This window comes from Aotus nancymaae, unplaced genomic scaffold (genome assembly GCF_030222135.1).
Source record: "Aotus nancymaae isolate 86718 unplaced genomic scaffold, 86718_ANA_hifiasm-v0.15.2.pri h1tg000058l, whole genome shotgun sequence".
Taxonomy (NCBI): Eukaryota; Metazoa; Chordata; class Mammalia; order Primates; family Aotidae; genus Aotus; species Aotus nancymaae.
In genome coordinates this window covers 30,219,317-30,236,603 of record NW_026988472.1, presented here as the reverse complement: position 1 = coordinate 30,236,603, position 17,287 = coordinate 30,219,317, and the positions used below count along the sequence as shown (strand labels likewise).

At 36.6% G+C, this 17,287-nt stretch overlaps 1 protein-coding gene across 2 annotated transcripts in view; it reads left to right on the top strand.

The window, feature by feature from the left end:
* IL1RAPL1 (interleukin 1 receptor accessory protein like 1) overlaps nucleotides 1-17,287 on the top strand; it is a 1,316,763-nt gene that overhangs the window by 87,473 nt on the left and 1,212,003 nt on the right. The window contains exon 1 of one of the 2 annotated variants that reach the window (XM_012448863.2): nucleotides 15,883-15,987. The exons of the other annotated variant lie outside the window; for it this stretch is intronic. The gene's annotated coding sequence lies outside the window, so the exon portion shown is untranslated. Of the gene's footprint in view, nucleotides 1-15,882; nucleotides 15,988-17,287 lie in introns of those variants that run through there. 2 annotated transcript variants of the gene reach the window in all.

Genomic DNA, 17,287 nt, shown 5'->3' with positions numbered 1-17,287 from the left:
CAATAGCAGCAATGTGTGGTTGTTTTTTGGTGTTTCTACCTTTTAGACTTATGTGCTTTAAATGCTTAAGATGAGTAATCTCATTTGTCTTTCCTGAATATTTGTTGTTGCTAATCCTTCTTATTTTCATAGTATTGTTCAAAGGTACATTCCAGAGCATCTTTAAAGCGTATTTTTAAACCCCCACTGCATCTCTAACTTGTCGTGTAATGGTTGCTTGAGCATGTCAGACATTCTGTGTATGTTTGCCAAGGCCCAGTGTGCTGGTATAAGTAGGCATTGCAATTAGGCTAAGAGACAAGCTGCATTACAAGAACTATTTGCTGCTTGTATTGTCCCAATATTTTAACCTAAGCCAATACAGATAGCATTGAGCATAATACTTTAAATATAGTATTAAATATAGCATACATTACATATACATTACATAAAGCATAATACAATATATATATAACATTGTGCATAATATATTGAGCATCTACCATATGTCCAGCTTTTGCTAACTGTTGTGGAAAAACATGGGGGTGGGATGAGGAAAGCAATATTAGATGGGAGGCTAGTAAGAATAAATAGAAAGGAGACCTGCTCTTTATAAACTGTAGTTTTGTCGAGGATAACAGTTACATACAAAAATAATTAGAAATCATATAAGGAAAATATACAAACAACGATGCTTAGATTGTGCTGATTTAACTCTTTATGATGCGGAACATGTATGTAACTGGGCAGCTCCAAGTCCTAAAGTCTTATAGAAGTTCAGTTGTTTGGGGTAAGTACATTTCATTCATAAGTTGCGTGAGTGTAGCTGACTTCATATAATGTCCTACTACCTTTTGAATCATTGGTAATCATCGTTCAACACAATACTTTGGTAGAAGAGATCAGTTACAATTCACTTCTATGGTTGTTAATGAAAATGTTTGACTACGGAGATACCTTAAGTGGTAATAGCCTCACTATGCTTAATTTTTTTAACCACAATACTTAATTTTTAATCTGCCATATTATCATTTCATTGCTCCATCCTCTAAATTTAGCCACTAAGATGATTTTAAAGCATCCTTAATTTTTAAGAAAATTTAAAAATCAGGAATAGACAGTAGGAAGCATTCACATCTGTATTTATCTCAATATACCTTCCTGGTGTTTTGGAGGATGTCAGCTTCATCACAGATTAAACATTCAAGGAAAGAAGAGGTTTAAAAGTTCACACGGATGTGCTGCACTATGCAGTATCCTTCTATTTTCTGTGTGCATATTAAGAACACGTATTTTGTGGCTGGGTGTGGTGACTCATGCCTGTAATCCCAGCACTTTGGGAGGCTGAGGCTGGTGGATTGATTGCCTGAGGTCAGGAATTCGAGACCAGCCTGGCCCACATGGTGAAACCTCATCTCTACTAAAAATACAAAAATTAGCCAGGCATGGTGGTACGTGCCTGTAATCCCAGCTACTCGGGAGGCTGAGGCATGAGAATCGCTTGAACCCAGGAGGCGGAGGTTGCGGTAAGCCGAGATTGCATCACCGCATTCCAGTCTGGGTGACAATGCGAGAGTCTGACTCCAAACAAACAAACAAAAATCATCAAAACAACGCAAAACAAGAAAACCCCACTTTCTTTAGGATTTTGCCTTTTTTTGAGGACTTGTATTGTTTTTGAGGATTTTACTAGGATTTTCTAGGTCTAAGGACTCAAAAATCCTGATCTTGATTTTTTTTTTCTCTTATACATAGTGACAGACTGATATTCTTATGCCAGTGATATAACTCAGCTTCTCACCATTTTGATGTGCAGAGGTTAATGAATTTTTAGAAGCTACACAGCTAATAAATAGTGTATTTATGTTTTACAAAGGAAAGTTTTATCTTGTAAAGGAATAGTTCTATGAAATCTTATACAACAGTTATAGAGGGCAGCACATATAAATGATATTACTTATACAAGTCAACTAATTTTATTGTATAATAATGAGACAGATATGTTATTAAAATTTCTTCATTATATCATTTTTCCAAAATAGATGGTTTATTGTGTTTTCTTTTTCTGAAGGTATTATGAATGTTATCTTTAATGCCAGCATTTAAAGATGTTTATGTTTTGTGTGCATATCATAGTTTTTTCTGTGTGTTTGTATGCTATATAATAAGGATCATGTGATACATACAATTTAGAAACTAGCTTCAACTCCCCTTTCACAATATGGCATAGACATCTATCAATGTAGTCATGAAATACAAATCTGCATGATGATTATAACGGCTGTGTAGCAGTATATTGAATTGATTGATATGTCTTCATTTATTTACTTAACCAATGTCTTATTGGCAGACACTTGGTTTTCACATTTTCTCTCTAATACCAACACAACACTGAGATGCACATACTTTCTATGAGACTGTGTGTGACATGCATACTTTCAAAGATAGCCTTCTGATTACTTCTTCTTCTTCTTTTTTTGAGACAAAGTCTCTCTGTATCACCCCGGCAGGAATGCAGTGGCATGATCTCGGCTCACTGCATCCTCTGCCTCCTGGATTCAAGCAATTCTCCTGCCTCAGCCTCCTGAGTAGCTGGGATTACAGGCATGCACCACCACACCCAGCTAATTTTTGTATTTTTAGTAGAGACAGGGTTTCACTGTATTGGTCAGACTGGTCTCGAACTCCTGACCTCAAGTGATCTGCCCCGCTTGGCCTCCCAAAGTATGGGGATTACAGGCGTGAGCCATCACACCTGGCCTGATTACTTCTTCAGGATAAATTTCAGGAAGTTGCAGAGCAATGTCATGTTGCAGCCTCCACAACCTCCTCCTCCTCCTCCTTTTCCTCCTCCTCCTTCCATTTTTTGGTTATCTGTAACCAGCTCAAGTCTGACTGCTTGCCATTCAGAGGCCAAAAGCATGAGAAATGAGATATGGTGAAAGGAAAGCAACTTTATTGATCAAATGCTAGCAGATTGGAGATGGTCAGGCTTCTGCCTCAAATAAGCCATCTTAGTATTTTGGGCTGGGTGAAGGAGTTTGAGAAGGAAACGGTGTGGGAAATATGCCAGAGTGGTGCAGGAGGTTGCAGGTCTGTGTTTTTTTCCAATGGCTATCTTTCATAATCGCCCGTTGGAAGGTCCAGTTTGCATCACCTTGACTTTGGCTCAGTAGTGGTGGGTTATCTGTAATTCCTCCTAAGCAACAGGATTCTGCAGCTAAGCAGGAGAATTCTTCCTGATTTGTTTCAAAGTTGGCCCCTGGAATTTTAAAGCAAGCACACAATTACATAAGGAGCACTGTTCGTGGAAATGCTTGGTGGGAAAGGAGGAAACACAGTTTCAAAGTATGTTTCAAGGCTGAAAGCAGGAAAGATAAAAAAAGGTTTAAAATGCATTTTGAGGCTGGGATACTTGGTTACATGCTTATTTATATTTACAAACTGGTATTCTAAAGTCCCAATAGACGATACAGAGAAAAATACAGAGAAGGGAGGTTTCTTTTTTCTAATACTCTGCTATATGTTAGGTACTGTAAATACAGTATTTTATTTAATCTTCATGTTAACCCTGAAAGCTGAGTGGAGAGTTTAAATAACATGCCAAAGGCTACATTATCAGTGTCAAGGCTAAAAGGGAATTCATTAATAGTTCTGTCTAATCACAGAACATTGTTTTAAAATTTAAGTGAAATTCATATAACATACAATTGACCATTTAAACATGTGTAATTCAACGTATGTTTCCTTATTTTGGCTATTGTGAATAATGCTGGAATGAACATGGGAGTGCAGGTAGCTTTTCCAGAACCGGATTTCATTTCCTTTGAATATATGCCCAGAAGTGGGATGGCTGGATTGTATGATAGTTTTATGAGGAACCTCCATACTGTTTTCCATAATGGCTGTGCTGATTTACATTTCCACCAACAGTGTGCAAGAGTCCTCTTTTCTCCACATCCTCTCCAACACCTGATATGTTTTGTCTTTTTAGTAATAGCTATTATAACAAATGTGAGGTGATATCTCATTGTGATTTTGATTTGTATTTCACTCATAATTATCGATGTTTGATATTATCTGTTGGCCATTGGTATGTCTTCTTTAGAGAAATATCTATTCAGATCCTTTGCCCATTTGTATTTGGGTTTTCTTTTCATTATTCAGTTTTCATTATTGTATGAGTTCCTTATATATTTTGGACATTAACCACTTATTATATGGTTTGCAAATATTTTCTCCTATTTCATAAGAGTTTTTTTGTTTTTATTTTTGTTTTTTTTACATTGTTGATTGTTTCATTTGCTGTGTAAAAGCTTTTAGCTTGATGTAATCTCACTTCTCTGTTCCTGCTTTTGTTGTCTGAGCTTTTGGTGTCATTACAAAAGAGTCCCTGGCAGGACCAACGTCAAGAAACTTTTCTCCTCTGTTTTCAGATATAATGTGGGATCTAAAATAGGCAAACTTACAGAACAGGAGAGTAGAATGGTGCTTGTCAGGGTTGGGGAGAAAGAGGAATTGGGGAGACATTGTTCAAAGGGTACAATGTTTTAATTATGTAAGATTAATAATTTCTGGAGATGGGATCTAATATACAGCAAAGTAACTATAATGAACAATAATTGGAATGTGGTAAGACGGTAGACCTTAAGTGCTCTCACCACAAAAAAGAAAAGAAAGAAAATGGTAACTATATGCGGTGATGAATATGTCACTTAACTTGATTTTGGCAATCATTTGATAATGTATACATATATCAAAATATCAAGGTGAATACCTTAATGTATACAATTTGTTTTTGTTGAGTATCCCTCAATAAAATGGAAAAAAAATGCCAAACAATTCAGTGGCATTTAATACCTTTGTAGTGTTGTGCAACTGTCACCTCTGTTTAGTTCCAAGACATTTTCGTTACACCAATATCAAACCCCATATGCATTAAATGAGTCTTCATTTCCCTCTTGCTAGCCTCTGACAGCCCTGAATCTGCTTTCTGTCTTTATGGATTTACTTATTCTAGATATTTCATATAAATGGAATCATATAATATGTGACCTTTTGTGTCTGGCTTCTTTCACCCAACAGGTTTTTGAGGTTAATTTATGTTGTAGCATGTATCAGTGCTTTCTTATTTTTATGGCTGAATAATATATCATATAGATATACCAGATTTGTTTCTTCATTCATCTGTTGATATATATATGCATTGTTTCCACTTTTTGGCTATTTAGAATAGTGCTGCTCTGAAAATTAATGTATAAGTACCTGTTTTCAATTCTGTTTTTTTTTTTTTTAGACAGAGTCTCACTCTGTTGCCCAGGCTGGAGTGCAGTGGCATGATCTCGGCTCACTGCAACCTCTGCCTCCCGGGTTCAAGTGATTCTTCTGCCTCAGTCTCCTGAGTAGTTGGGATTACAGGTGTGTGCCACCACACCAAGCTAATTTTTTATACTTTTGGTGGAGACAGGGTTTCACCATGTTGACTAGGCTAGTCCTCCCAAAGTGCTGTGAGTACAGATGTGAACCACCATGCCCGGCCCCTGTTTTCAATTCTTTAGGTATGTAACTAAGATTGGACTTACTGGATCATCTTATCAATAGAACTTTTGTAGCCTTTTTTCACAAGACTGTGAGTATTGTCTGGTAATATAATATTTTCTTACTATTTATAAAGCAGAAAAATCAAGTTATTTTAAAATATTTGAATAATCACAAATTTTATTATTGATATGAAATTTGATGTCTACAGATATAAAATCTTAATCCTCCAGTACATTTCTTCCTGGAATTTGAGACACCTGTTAAAACTGTTAAAGTTGAAGAAAGCACAAATCTATTTTTTAGCTCCTGGCTATTGATGGATGTGATTTAGCTGACCCATTTGATTCAAGGTCATATGTCTTAGTGATCTTATCCAGAGGAACCACAGATTCTTATAAATTCTCTAGTTTATAATCGGGGATGACAAATCACATTTTTTTGAATCTTGGAGCTGAGGATGGCCTTTAAAGGAATCCTCCTGATGAGGACCTTTTTGCATATAATTGCCCAGGAAACTACTCTCTAGGGATCTTGAGTTCATATTGGATTCCTATATAACTTCTGCCTGTGTATTTTGAGACCTGCAAGATAGAACTTAGGGGAAATTAGAGTGGGCAACAGAAGTTCCCTTCTTATTGTCAGTGAAGTATAGCAGCTGACATGGCTTGTCAGGGTAAGCGAGTCTCATTATCCCTTGGTAGTTGCTACCAGGTCAGCTAGCACAAGGAATTACCTTCTTCCTGAAGCATAAAATACAACAGAGAGGAAATAGCTCTTTTTTTTTTTTTCCAAGAAGGGGAAAAGGTAGGAAAGATGGAAAAAGAGAAAGAAAGAAGATAGTATATTTAATTATAGTATTTTCGAAATGGAGGAGACCCGAGGAATCGCTTTAGTTCAACTTCTTTACTTTAAATAGAAAGAGACTGGCTTAAAGTCACCCAGTCTTGTGGTTATAACCCCGTGGGCTAGAATCCAATTAACTGTGCACTCTCCTGTGGCTTGTGTTACTAGTTTCCTATGGCTGCTGTAACAAATTATCACATACTTAGTGGCTTAAACAACACAAATTTATTATTTTACTCTTCTGGAAGTCAGAAGTCTGACATAGGTCTCACTGGGCTAAAATCAAGGTATTGGTAGGGTTGCATTATTTTCTGCAGGCTCTCCTTAAGAACTCATTTTCTTTCCTTTTCTAGCTTCTAGCAGGTGCCTGCATTATTTGGCTTCTGGGGTCCTTCTGCCTTCAAAGCCAGCAGTCACATCAGTTTGACCTCTCCGTTCATCATCTTTGACTCTGACTCTTCTGCTTCCCTCTTTGACTTTTAAGGATTCTTATGGGCCCACCAAAGACTACAGGAAGATTTCCCTAACTCAAGAACCTTAACATAATCACATCTGCACAGTCTCTTTTGCCATGTAAGGTTACATGTCCACAGGTTCCAGGGATTTAAACATGGACATCTTTGGAGGACATTGTTCTGTTTACCATAGCTCTACCACTCGGTTTTTAAGGAAAAACATGAAGAAAGAAACAAATTATATACCCCCTCTTCTGAGGACTTTGTAGATTTATTTATTGACAAGTATTTTTACTCATTTAATGATGGCACCTTATATTTGTTATATTTACAAATTGCTTTTGCATATGCTATTTCATTTCATTGTTTTAATAGTGGCAACAAAGACTTGAAAACTTAAGTGAATTTTCAGAATTAATAGTGATCTTGGCATATGAATCTCATGTACTTGAGTCTCCTAGTGTTTACAACATTCTTCTCACTATCTGATGGAAGTGATTTTCAGCGCTTTCTATCTTAACTCCTTGAGACTTTGGGTGTCATATGTGGGTTGGTTTGTGGACATTCTTCATCATGTTTAACATCCTCGAAGCCTCTCCTACAAAGATCTCACTGCTTCTTCTGGCTTTATGTTGTAAAATATGTTGTAAAACTAATCTGAATTCTTATACTTTCTTGCCTATTTCCTATTCTAGCCAGGAAAAAACAAGGGAACTGATTTATTTTCCTGCATAATTGTGATTTGTTAGAAGCCAAATAATTAATATGAATGATATGTCATGCTGTCTGAATGGTTGTTCACCAGTCCATAAATTTGGTGGTCTTCTTGAGGATAGGAGTAGTGTTTTCTTTACTTTATAGTTCTTAGCTATGAATTAAGTACCTTGCATTTCACAGGGCTTTAGTAAATTTGTGATGTTTTTAATTATTGAATACTGATTATATCTTAAGCTGAGAAAAGAAGTGAAATTTGTGGTTTTAATTTAATTTTTAAATTAATCTTACATTGATAAGTGTAACTATTAACTATGTTATAATCTTACAATGAGTCATTTCGAGAGTCTCCAAAGGCTCTTCCGTTGTCTCTAAAGTGAGGAACAAACCAAAATAAAACCGCAGATAGTGGCAGAGCTTTTAATTTTGGGAGACTGAAGAATTGATTGGAATAAAGAAAATTATAATTTAAAATATCAAGTTACAATTTAAAATATCAAACATTATTTCTACCAATTAAATGATGTACTACTGGAAAGCATAGCTTTTAAAATAACGTAACTAGTTAACAAAAATCAGCTACAATGACTGAATCAACAATCTTCTTCCCCCTAATTATAATATTAACTGCTTTAGTTCCTTGGTGAAACCCCAGCTGCTTCTCAGCACCAACTGAATCTGATAATAGGCCCACCATCTTAAGCCATCTTTATCATTTAATATTTAGTCAACCAAAATCAATCTCCATGTTTCATTTAGCTATTTAGGCTTATACTTAAATTTGTGAATAATAACACAGTTGTGATTATACTTAACAATAGTCTTTTATGTGGGATTTTATAGGTAAAGTAGTAGTAATTTCTTAATAGTTTTCTAATTTATGGAACCAGATTGAGTTTAAATTCTTGAATAAATTAACTCATTATGAATTTCCACTGGGTTGACTTTTAGATGTTCTCTATGAGGAAGGTGAGCAAACAAAAATAAACTATCATATTTCATCAATTCTAAGCACACTTTTAACATCTCTGAAATCAGGGTTTAATCTGGCAGTATAAGGTTTGTCATTTTTTTAGTTAGCAGCATTTTGTTTTTTCTCTCTTACTGGTACATAGGACATGGTGGTGTGCATCTTTTATTCATTGACTGGCCCCTTAGTTTTCATGAAATGTGGTCATTTAGGTGACTCTAAGCAGAAATGTTTTCTGTTCTGATTTGCATAATTCTTTTTTAGGAATGATTGCAAAGCAGGCTTTAGAACTTCTTCCTTCTCCAGATTTTCTTCATTGATGTATCTTTTTGAAGTATGGTATTTTAAAATAAAATTGAGGTGGAAATAAACCTGCTTATGTGACATAGTTCAAGGAATATATTTGACAGAGTTGAGTAGATTCAGTGGCATCTTGACACTCACAGTTGTGGGAATTTCTCTTCTATATTCTACGTTTTCTCGGTGAACTTACATTATCCTACAACAATTGATTATTTGGACTGAAACGACCAAATTAAATCATTCTACATGGCCTGAAATTTTCTTGTGATCATGTGCTATGCACATCTTGCCCAGTGTTTTTTCTATCCATGTATCAACTCTGCCTGAGTCATACATCCTCAATAAGTCTGTAACATATTGAATTAAACAAAACTCATCATCATGGATTGACGTTTTTATCCCAGAAGAATTTTGAAGGTATTTAAAATATATAGAAAATTTTAAAGTAAGGATAAATAATTAAGGGAACCACTAGAATTTGATTAGCACCCATTTTTCATAGCTTTCTTCTAGACCCCTAAAACAGGTAGCTATTTTCTTCTGTCTCTTTCAATTTTCTCTAGTGATTTTCCAAAGTAAGGCTGAATGGAAACTATCAGTGGTCATTTGTGATTGAGACACTAAAAATATAATGTGAACACTTGGAAAAGAAAATGCCTCTGACATTTGGATAGCTGCATAATTCTTGTCTCAGATGACACCCATATACTCTTTCCCTTTCCAGACAATATAAAAGTTAATGCTGTTTAATATAGTAGAAAACAATCAGAATTATTTTCAGCTTTTAATAAACAGCTCAACAGACTCAGGGAAATTGGGCATATTACTTCATTTCTTGGTTTTAAAATGTATTTATATCACTTAATTATCTAATGAAAATGGTATTATTTAAAATATTTAAGAAAGTTTTTGAATCCGATTTTCTCCTCATTTTTACCTCTTTCTATTCTGCATTCTGCATCATCTGAATGGCCTTGCAAAAGATGGTAAGAGTTTCAGACAAACCTGGAGCAATTTATGACATACATTTTGCATTTATATTTGTAGAATATGAGGAAGTCTGACAAACTTAAAACAGCTATTCATAGGCTTAAATTACACTTTCTCAAAAAATAAAATGAATTTTTGGAATGGAATTTTAGAGCTTGTAAGGAACCTACTTGTAGGTTTATTTTGGGTAATTATTGTATTAATCTATTTTACATTTTATGATGGTATATTTAAAAATGTCTTTATTTTGAGATGCTGAGGTCAAATATGTTTTTCATTGAAATGAACCTCTGTCTCTGTCTAATAGCTAAAATACCATATGCTGTTTTATTTTTCTTTCAGGATCATTCTCCAAATCCCCCAAGACCACTCTTGTTCAGTGTATATTTAGGGCAGTGATAACAATAATAGTATTAAAATTTTATTAGGTAAGCAAATCTGCTGAATTATGAATTTAGGTCTTGTCAAAAGGACACTTTCTGAATTTGTGTTTCTAGCTTCCCTTATTTATTTGAATAGTTGAGATTTTAGTATATTTTAACTTTATATTTTGTAGGACAACATAAATTTTGCATGGACAAAAAAGTTAATACTTTATTTTACCAGTAAACAACTACTTTAAGAAAATATGTTGGGAGGTGGGGTGCAGTGTGCGGTGGCTCACGCCTGTAATTCCAGCACTTTGCAAAGCTCAGGCTGACAGATCACCTGAGGTCAGGAGTTTGAGACCAGACTGGCCAACATGGTGAAACTTAGTCTCTACTAAAAATACAAAAATTAGCCAGACGTGGTGGCGCATGCCTATAATCCCAGCTACTTGGGAAGCTGAGGCATGAGATTCACTTGCACCCGGGAGGTGGAGGTTGCAGAGAGCTAAGATTGCGCCACTGCACTCTAGCCTGGGTGACAGAGAGACGCTGTCTCAAAAAAATAAAAAATAAAAGAAAATATAGGAACAACTCTTTGTTGCAGAAACTACCCTCTGTGCAATATTTATTATGTTATACTATATCACTTTTTTTTTTTTTTCGAGACAGGTTCTCACTCTGTCATCCAGGCTGCAGTGCACTGATGTGATCGTGGCTTACTGCAGCCTTGACCTCCTGGGCTCAAGTGGTCCTCCTACCTCAGCCTCCCAAGTAGCTAGGACTACAAGTGTGCACCACCATGCCCAGTTAATTTTTTATTTTTGTAGAGACAGGGTCTCCCTATGTTGCCCAGGCTAGTCTTGAACTCCTGGCCTCAAGTGGTCCTCCCACCTCTGCCTCCCAAAGCACTTGGATTACAAGCATGAGCCACTGTGCCAGACCTACATCACATATTTATTTAACTATACATTACCACTTACAAGGCATTTTTTAGTTTCATTCTCTTCACAATTCTGTGAACTAGGAATTATTATTTGAAAATAGGGAAACAGGGTTTAGAAGGGCTCTGAGGCTTGTCAAAAGCAATCATATTTGTTTTATCAATACTTTAATCCACATTTTCTGATTTTATGAGTGCTGCCGTTCTCCTTATATCATGCTGTGTATTTCGTTGGTGCATGGAGTTGTTACTGTCAATTAAATATACTCTATACAGAATGAATGATAATGAACATTATTATGTGACAATAACATTATGCAGCCATTTGTAGGGCACTTCAGATTTTGGATTTTCAGATGAAGTATCTCCAGTAATTAGCTACCTTTAGGAAAATAGCATCTATAAATTCTTGTTAGTCCTGCCCATAATGAGTTATTGACAAAGTTAGGATGTGAACCACATTCTAGAGATGATTCATTTTCAAATTGAGATATCATTGTATATGTTAGGGAAGAAAATAAGAGCCTTTAATCATGAATATGTCCTATATAGAAGCAAGATACCAATTTTCTCACATGTAAGTTCACTCAATAAATGGTAAATTTGAAGGAATTTACTATAAAGACAAGAATAAGTCCTAATATGATAATGAGATTTGCTGCCCCCATGATATGCTTTGGCTGTGTCCTCACCCGAAATCTTATCTTGAATTGTAATAATCCCCATGTATCACAGGTGAGACCAGGTGAAGATAATTGAATCATGGGGGTGGTTTCCCCTATGCTGTTCTCATGATAGTGAGTTCTCATGAGATCTGATAGTTTTCTAAGGGGCTTCTTCCCACCTTTCCTCTGCATTTATCTCTCCTGTTGACACGTGAAGAAGTACGTTTCTTCCCCTTCTGCCATGATTGTAAGTTTTCCAAGGCCTCCCCAGCCATGCTGAACTGTGAGTAAATTACAAGTCTTTCCTTTATAAATTACCCAGTCTCAGCTATGTCTTTATTAGCAGTGTGAGAACAGACTAATACACTCCATTAATTTATCTCACTATAAAAATTATTTAAAAGTATTTTTACTATTGTTGTTTTACCCCCTTGTGAGAACTCAAAACATCCTTTGAAATAAATGGGGAAAATATTTCCAGAAAGAAAACATTTTATTTGTAGAGTTTCTTTTCTCAATGCTGCATAATCAAGCTCCACTTGAGGACCTTAATAACAATCTTTATCAAATTCTAAAAGGAATTTATATCTCTCATTGCTAGGCAGAATACTCACTTCTAAAATATGCCACAATTTTCACAAAGTTGAATAAAACTGACGATTCCCCTGACAATCTGATAATTTATACCATCTAGGAAAAAGGATTTTTGTGTTTGTAATGAAAAATATCCTTAGTTTTATGGGCAACACTTTTGCGACATAGCATGCTTGGTTAACATCCTAACTTGGTCACCTGCTACCTGTATGGACTGGTACACTCTATTTATGTGTAAAACATGAATTATAACAACTGCCACTCAAGGTTATTGAAATGAGTTTAGCTACGATCTATAATCCAACAAACACTGATTTGGCAAATTTGAGAGATTTGATACAATAATAATAATGATAATTGTAATTATTATTACATTGTAAGTATTTCCATTGCTGCCTTTAAATGCAAATGTATAGATACAGAGAGGCACACCAGGAATTAAAAGCAGTACTTGCAGCTCAAATCTTGGATAGTGTTTTCTGTTTGTGTGGGGGCAAAATATTATTTGAATAATAAATTATCTGAAATTGTAGGGATTAACTATTTCATCAGCAACTAACAGGCTGCTGATTAGCTCAATAGCAATGATCCTTTTTGACTAAAAGGATGTCTCCAGAAACTAGTGAAGGTGTGTACAGTGCATCCCCCACAATGTTCTAGGCACAGTGTTAGGCACTGGGAATATAAAAGTGAAAACAATGCTCAAACATGTATTTATGGAATAGCATTTCTCTTTCTTTGTGCATCATGGGACCAGTGCAGTGTTTTCCATAAATAAACTATGTATTATGTTGGCACAACACATTTCTACCTGATGGATCCAAATTTGATCATGAAGCTTACTGAAGTTGAAGTTATAATCTTATGATCTTCAAGTGTCCCTCGCAGTTGAGTTTAGCAGTAAACCTGCAGGTGTATATACTTCTCTTTATAAAAAATAATCAAATATAGACCAGGATTTTTAGAAAATCACATCTGTAAGGTACTCTAGGTTTTACATCAATGTAATTGTTATCCCACCTCAGCTGCTGGAATTCCAAATAATTGTACTTTGTAAGATACTTTATGGCATTAGCATGAGATGTGTTGGGCACAAGTCTGGAAAAACCTGTTTTCAAGATGCTTGCTTTTGGGCTGTTTCTCATTGCACTCAATGTCTCCTCCATTCAGACTTTCTGAGGAAGTTTCTATTATCTCCTTTCAAAAATTTCTTCTAGTTACTCCTCAACTTGTACTATTTTGGCCTCTGTCTCCTTCATTCAGTGAAAAACTTCTTACTGAGATCATCATGCTCACTTTGTTGCTAAATCCACTGGAAAATTTTCATTCTTCTTTCATACTTGATCTCTTAGCAGTGATGGACACTTGACCATTCTCTCTTTCTTTAAAGTATCCTCTTCGGATTGCTTCTGTGAGAGAAAATCCTCCTAGGTTTTCTCCTCTTTCCTTCCATTTTCTGCTTCTGTTGATGGCATATTTTCTGAGAGCACAAATCTGTTCTCTCTCTAGGCAGTCTCATTTACTTTATTTATTTTTATTTATTGATTGATTGATTTTTTGAGATGGAGTCTCACTCTGTTACCCAGGCTGCAATCTCTGCCTCCCAGGTTTAAGTAATTCTCCTGCCTCAGCCTCCTGAGTAGCTGGGACTACAGGCACCCACCACCACACCCAAATTTTTTTTTGTATTTTTAGTAGACTCAGGGTTTCACCATGTTGGCCAGGCTGTCTCTTAGTCCTGACTTCAGATGATCTGCCTACCTCAGCCTCCCAGAGTGCTGGGATTACAGGCATCAGCCACCACACCCAGCCTTCATTTACTTTACAAAATTGGTTTTCGTGACCACTTGTATAAATTATTATGGGCTACATTATGGTCCTCACAAACAGCTCCAAATCTCAGTGGGTCAAAACAATTACGATTATTTCTTATCCATGTTACATTTCCATAATACGTCAGCTGGGAGCTCTACATCATGTGGTCCTATGAGACTTGGTCTAATGAATCAGCTAGTATCTGATATGTTGCTGGTATCTGTGTCAGAGGGAAAGAAAGCTCTAGAGTTATCTATTCCATTATCCTGTATAGAAGTAACATGTCATTTCCTTTTAGAACTCACTAGACAAAACTAATCATACAGCTAGCTCCACCAAAATTTCATCTTATCATGGAACTGGAATGTGAACATTGAAAATAGTTGGTGACCATCACAGTTAGCTCTTTTTGTTTTCAAATATTTGACTTGACAGCAAAAATAAACTCACTCACTTCCCAAGGAAGACAATTCATAAATTCCATCAAAAACTCCACAGTCTTTTGGTAATATATGATAGCTCCTACCTGAGGTCCATAGTGGCTTCTTAAGATTCAGAGACCTATGATAACTACAGTTAACTGAGAGAAAGAGAAGCAGGAGCCAGGCACGGTGGCTCATGCCTGTAATCCCAGCACTTTGGGAGGCCAAGATGGGCAGATCACTTGATGTCAGGAGTTCAAGACCAGCCTGGCCAGCATGGTGAAACCCTGTCTCTACAAAAGATACCAAAATTAGCCAAGCATGATAGCACACGCCTGTAATCCCAGCTACTTGGGAGGCTGAGGCATGGGAATTGCTTGAACCCAGAAGGCAGGGGCTGCAACAAGTTGAGATTGTGCCACTGCACTCTAGCCTGGGCAACAGAGTAGGACTCTGTCTCAAAAAAAAAAAAAAAAAAAAAAAATTGAAGCAGGAGATGAAGAAGCAAGGACATATGGGAAATCTGAGAATTATCTATAAAAAGAGATACCCATTGTCAGGTATATTATCTGCCTTTCAAACCATTGTTGACAACTGGGTTACCTGATACTCACCATGCATGATTTAGAGAATAATCCTTCTAGATTTCCATGTCAATTTCATCAGTCACCATGAACCAACCCGGTAAGGTTAAGGTGAAGGCATCACATCACTTATCAGTTCTAAATTTTGTATCTCTCAGGATAGGCTAGGTTTGCTGCAGATAGTAAACATTTCTCATATCCCCAAATTTCAGTGGTTTAAGAGCGAAAAATGCCTATTTCTTTTTTTTTTTTTTTGGAAAATGCCTATTTTTTACTCAGACTACATGCTACACTTCCTTTGTGGGTCAGCCTCTGCTCCATGTTGTCCTCATTGTGGGACCCTGGTTGTCTGAGCAGTCATTATCTAGAATGTTACTGGTTACTATGGCAGAAAAAAAAGAGCGTTAGAGAATCTCCCATTGTTAATGAAATGTTCTGTCCAAAAGTGCCATGTTATTTCCTCCCGCAACTCATTATCAGAACTAGTCATTGATGACTGTGTTCTAATCTTTTGCCTGCTTATTTTGAGGTCCTTTCCCCACCCTTCTCGACCTTGCCCTGGTTTTCAAGAACTACATTTCATAGTTTTTTTTTTTTTTTTTTACTCTCTGGATTCCAGGTAGTTTTGGCCATTGGGAGGTACTCATGGGAGAATGTGGTGGGGGTAGTGGATAAATTAGATTATGTCATCTCCTTCTTTCAGCCTTGGGCAGTATCTCCAGCAGCAGTGGCTTCTCTGTGATTTCAGCTCTCAACAGACAACTTGATGTAGTTCCAACTTGCACGAATGGCTTCTGGGATCTGGTAATAGTACTTTCTCTTTGACCTTCCTCTCCTAAAGATGTAACAGATTCCTAGGTGACTTTTCATCCTCTATTTGGTCTTCAGCTCTTTTAACACATGCATAAGCATTTCCCTGTATTTAATTCTCTGTGTTGAAATGTTAATGTGGTTTAGGTTTTTGAGGAGCTCCTAACTAATAAATCCAGATTAGGACATTCAATCTTATGTTCTCAGAGGACTAGAACTGGAAATACTTGGTGAACAGCTCTCATGATTGCTGTACTGCCTATTTACATTTGACGTGCAATCTTCTGCTTTCCAGCCAGACCTCTACTCTAAACTATAGGACCATATATACATATATCCAATAAACTACCTGCTTTGTCTTGTCTTTTTTTTTTTTTTTTTGAGATGGAATCTTGCTGTTGTCACCTGGGCTGGAGTGCAGTGGCGTGATTTTGGCTCACTGCAACCTCTGCCTCCTGGGTTCCAGCAATTCTCCTGTCTCAGCCTCCCAAGTAGCTGAGGTTACCGGTGCCCACCACCATACATGGCTAATTTTTATATTTTTAATAGAGACGGGGTTTCACCATGTTGGCCAGGCTGGTCTTGAGCTCCTGACCTCAGGTTATCCACCCACCTCAGCCTCCCAAAGTGCTGGGATTACAGGCATGAGCCACCTCTCCTGGCCAACTACCTGCTTTTAAATGTTTCAATGACACCGTAAACTCAGCACGTCAAGGTCGCAACACATGCTCAATCCCCCAGCAAACCTCATCCTCTCTTGCTCCCTCCCTCGTGCATTTTGTTAGTGGAGACAAACAAACATAATTCATTCTTGCAACTTCATTCCCTCTCAGCCTGCACAACCATAACCATAATTATAACCATAATCATATTAATAATTAAAACCCACAACCATTACAATTACATAACCTGTGATACCCTAAATGTCTCTCCTTTCTATTCACTTCTTTACATTCCACTGCTATCACCCATTCCAAGCTCCTGCCTTCAACTGAATGATTGCAATAACATCTTAACCTTGTATTCAGTGTTATATTCTCAAAATTAAAGTCAATCATTTTAAAGACCTTCGAAGGTTCAAATGAACAAAGGTTGTGACCTTCTGTGGCTTCTAATGGTTCTTAATAGAAAAACAATACTCCTTAATGTAATCCTAGAAGACATAGCGAAAACCTCCTCTTCAGCCTTATCTCCCTCTCCACCCATGCCGCTGATATGACATCTTACTTTCTGAATTCTGGCCTTACCAGCTTCTTTAAGTCCTTTATAAGTGTCAGTCCTTCCCAACCACCAA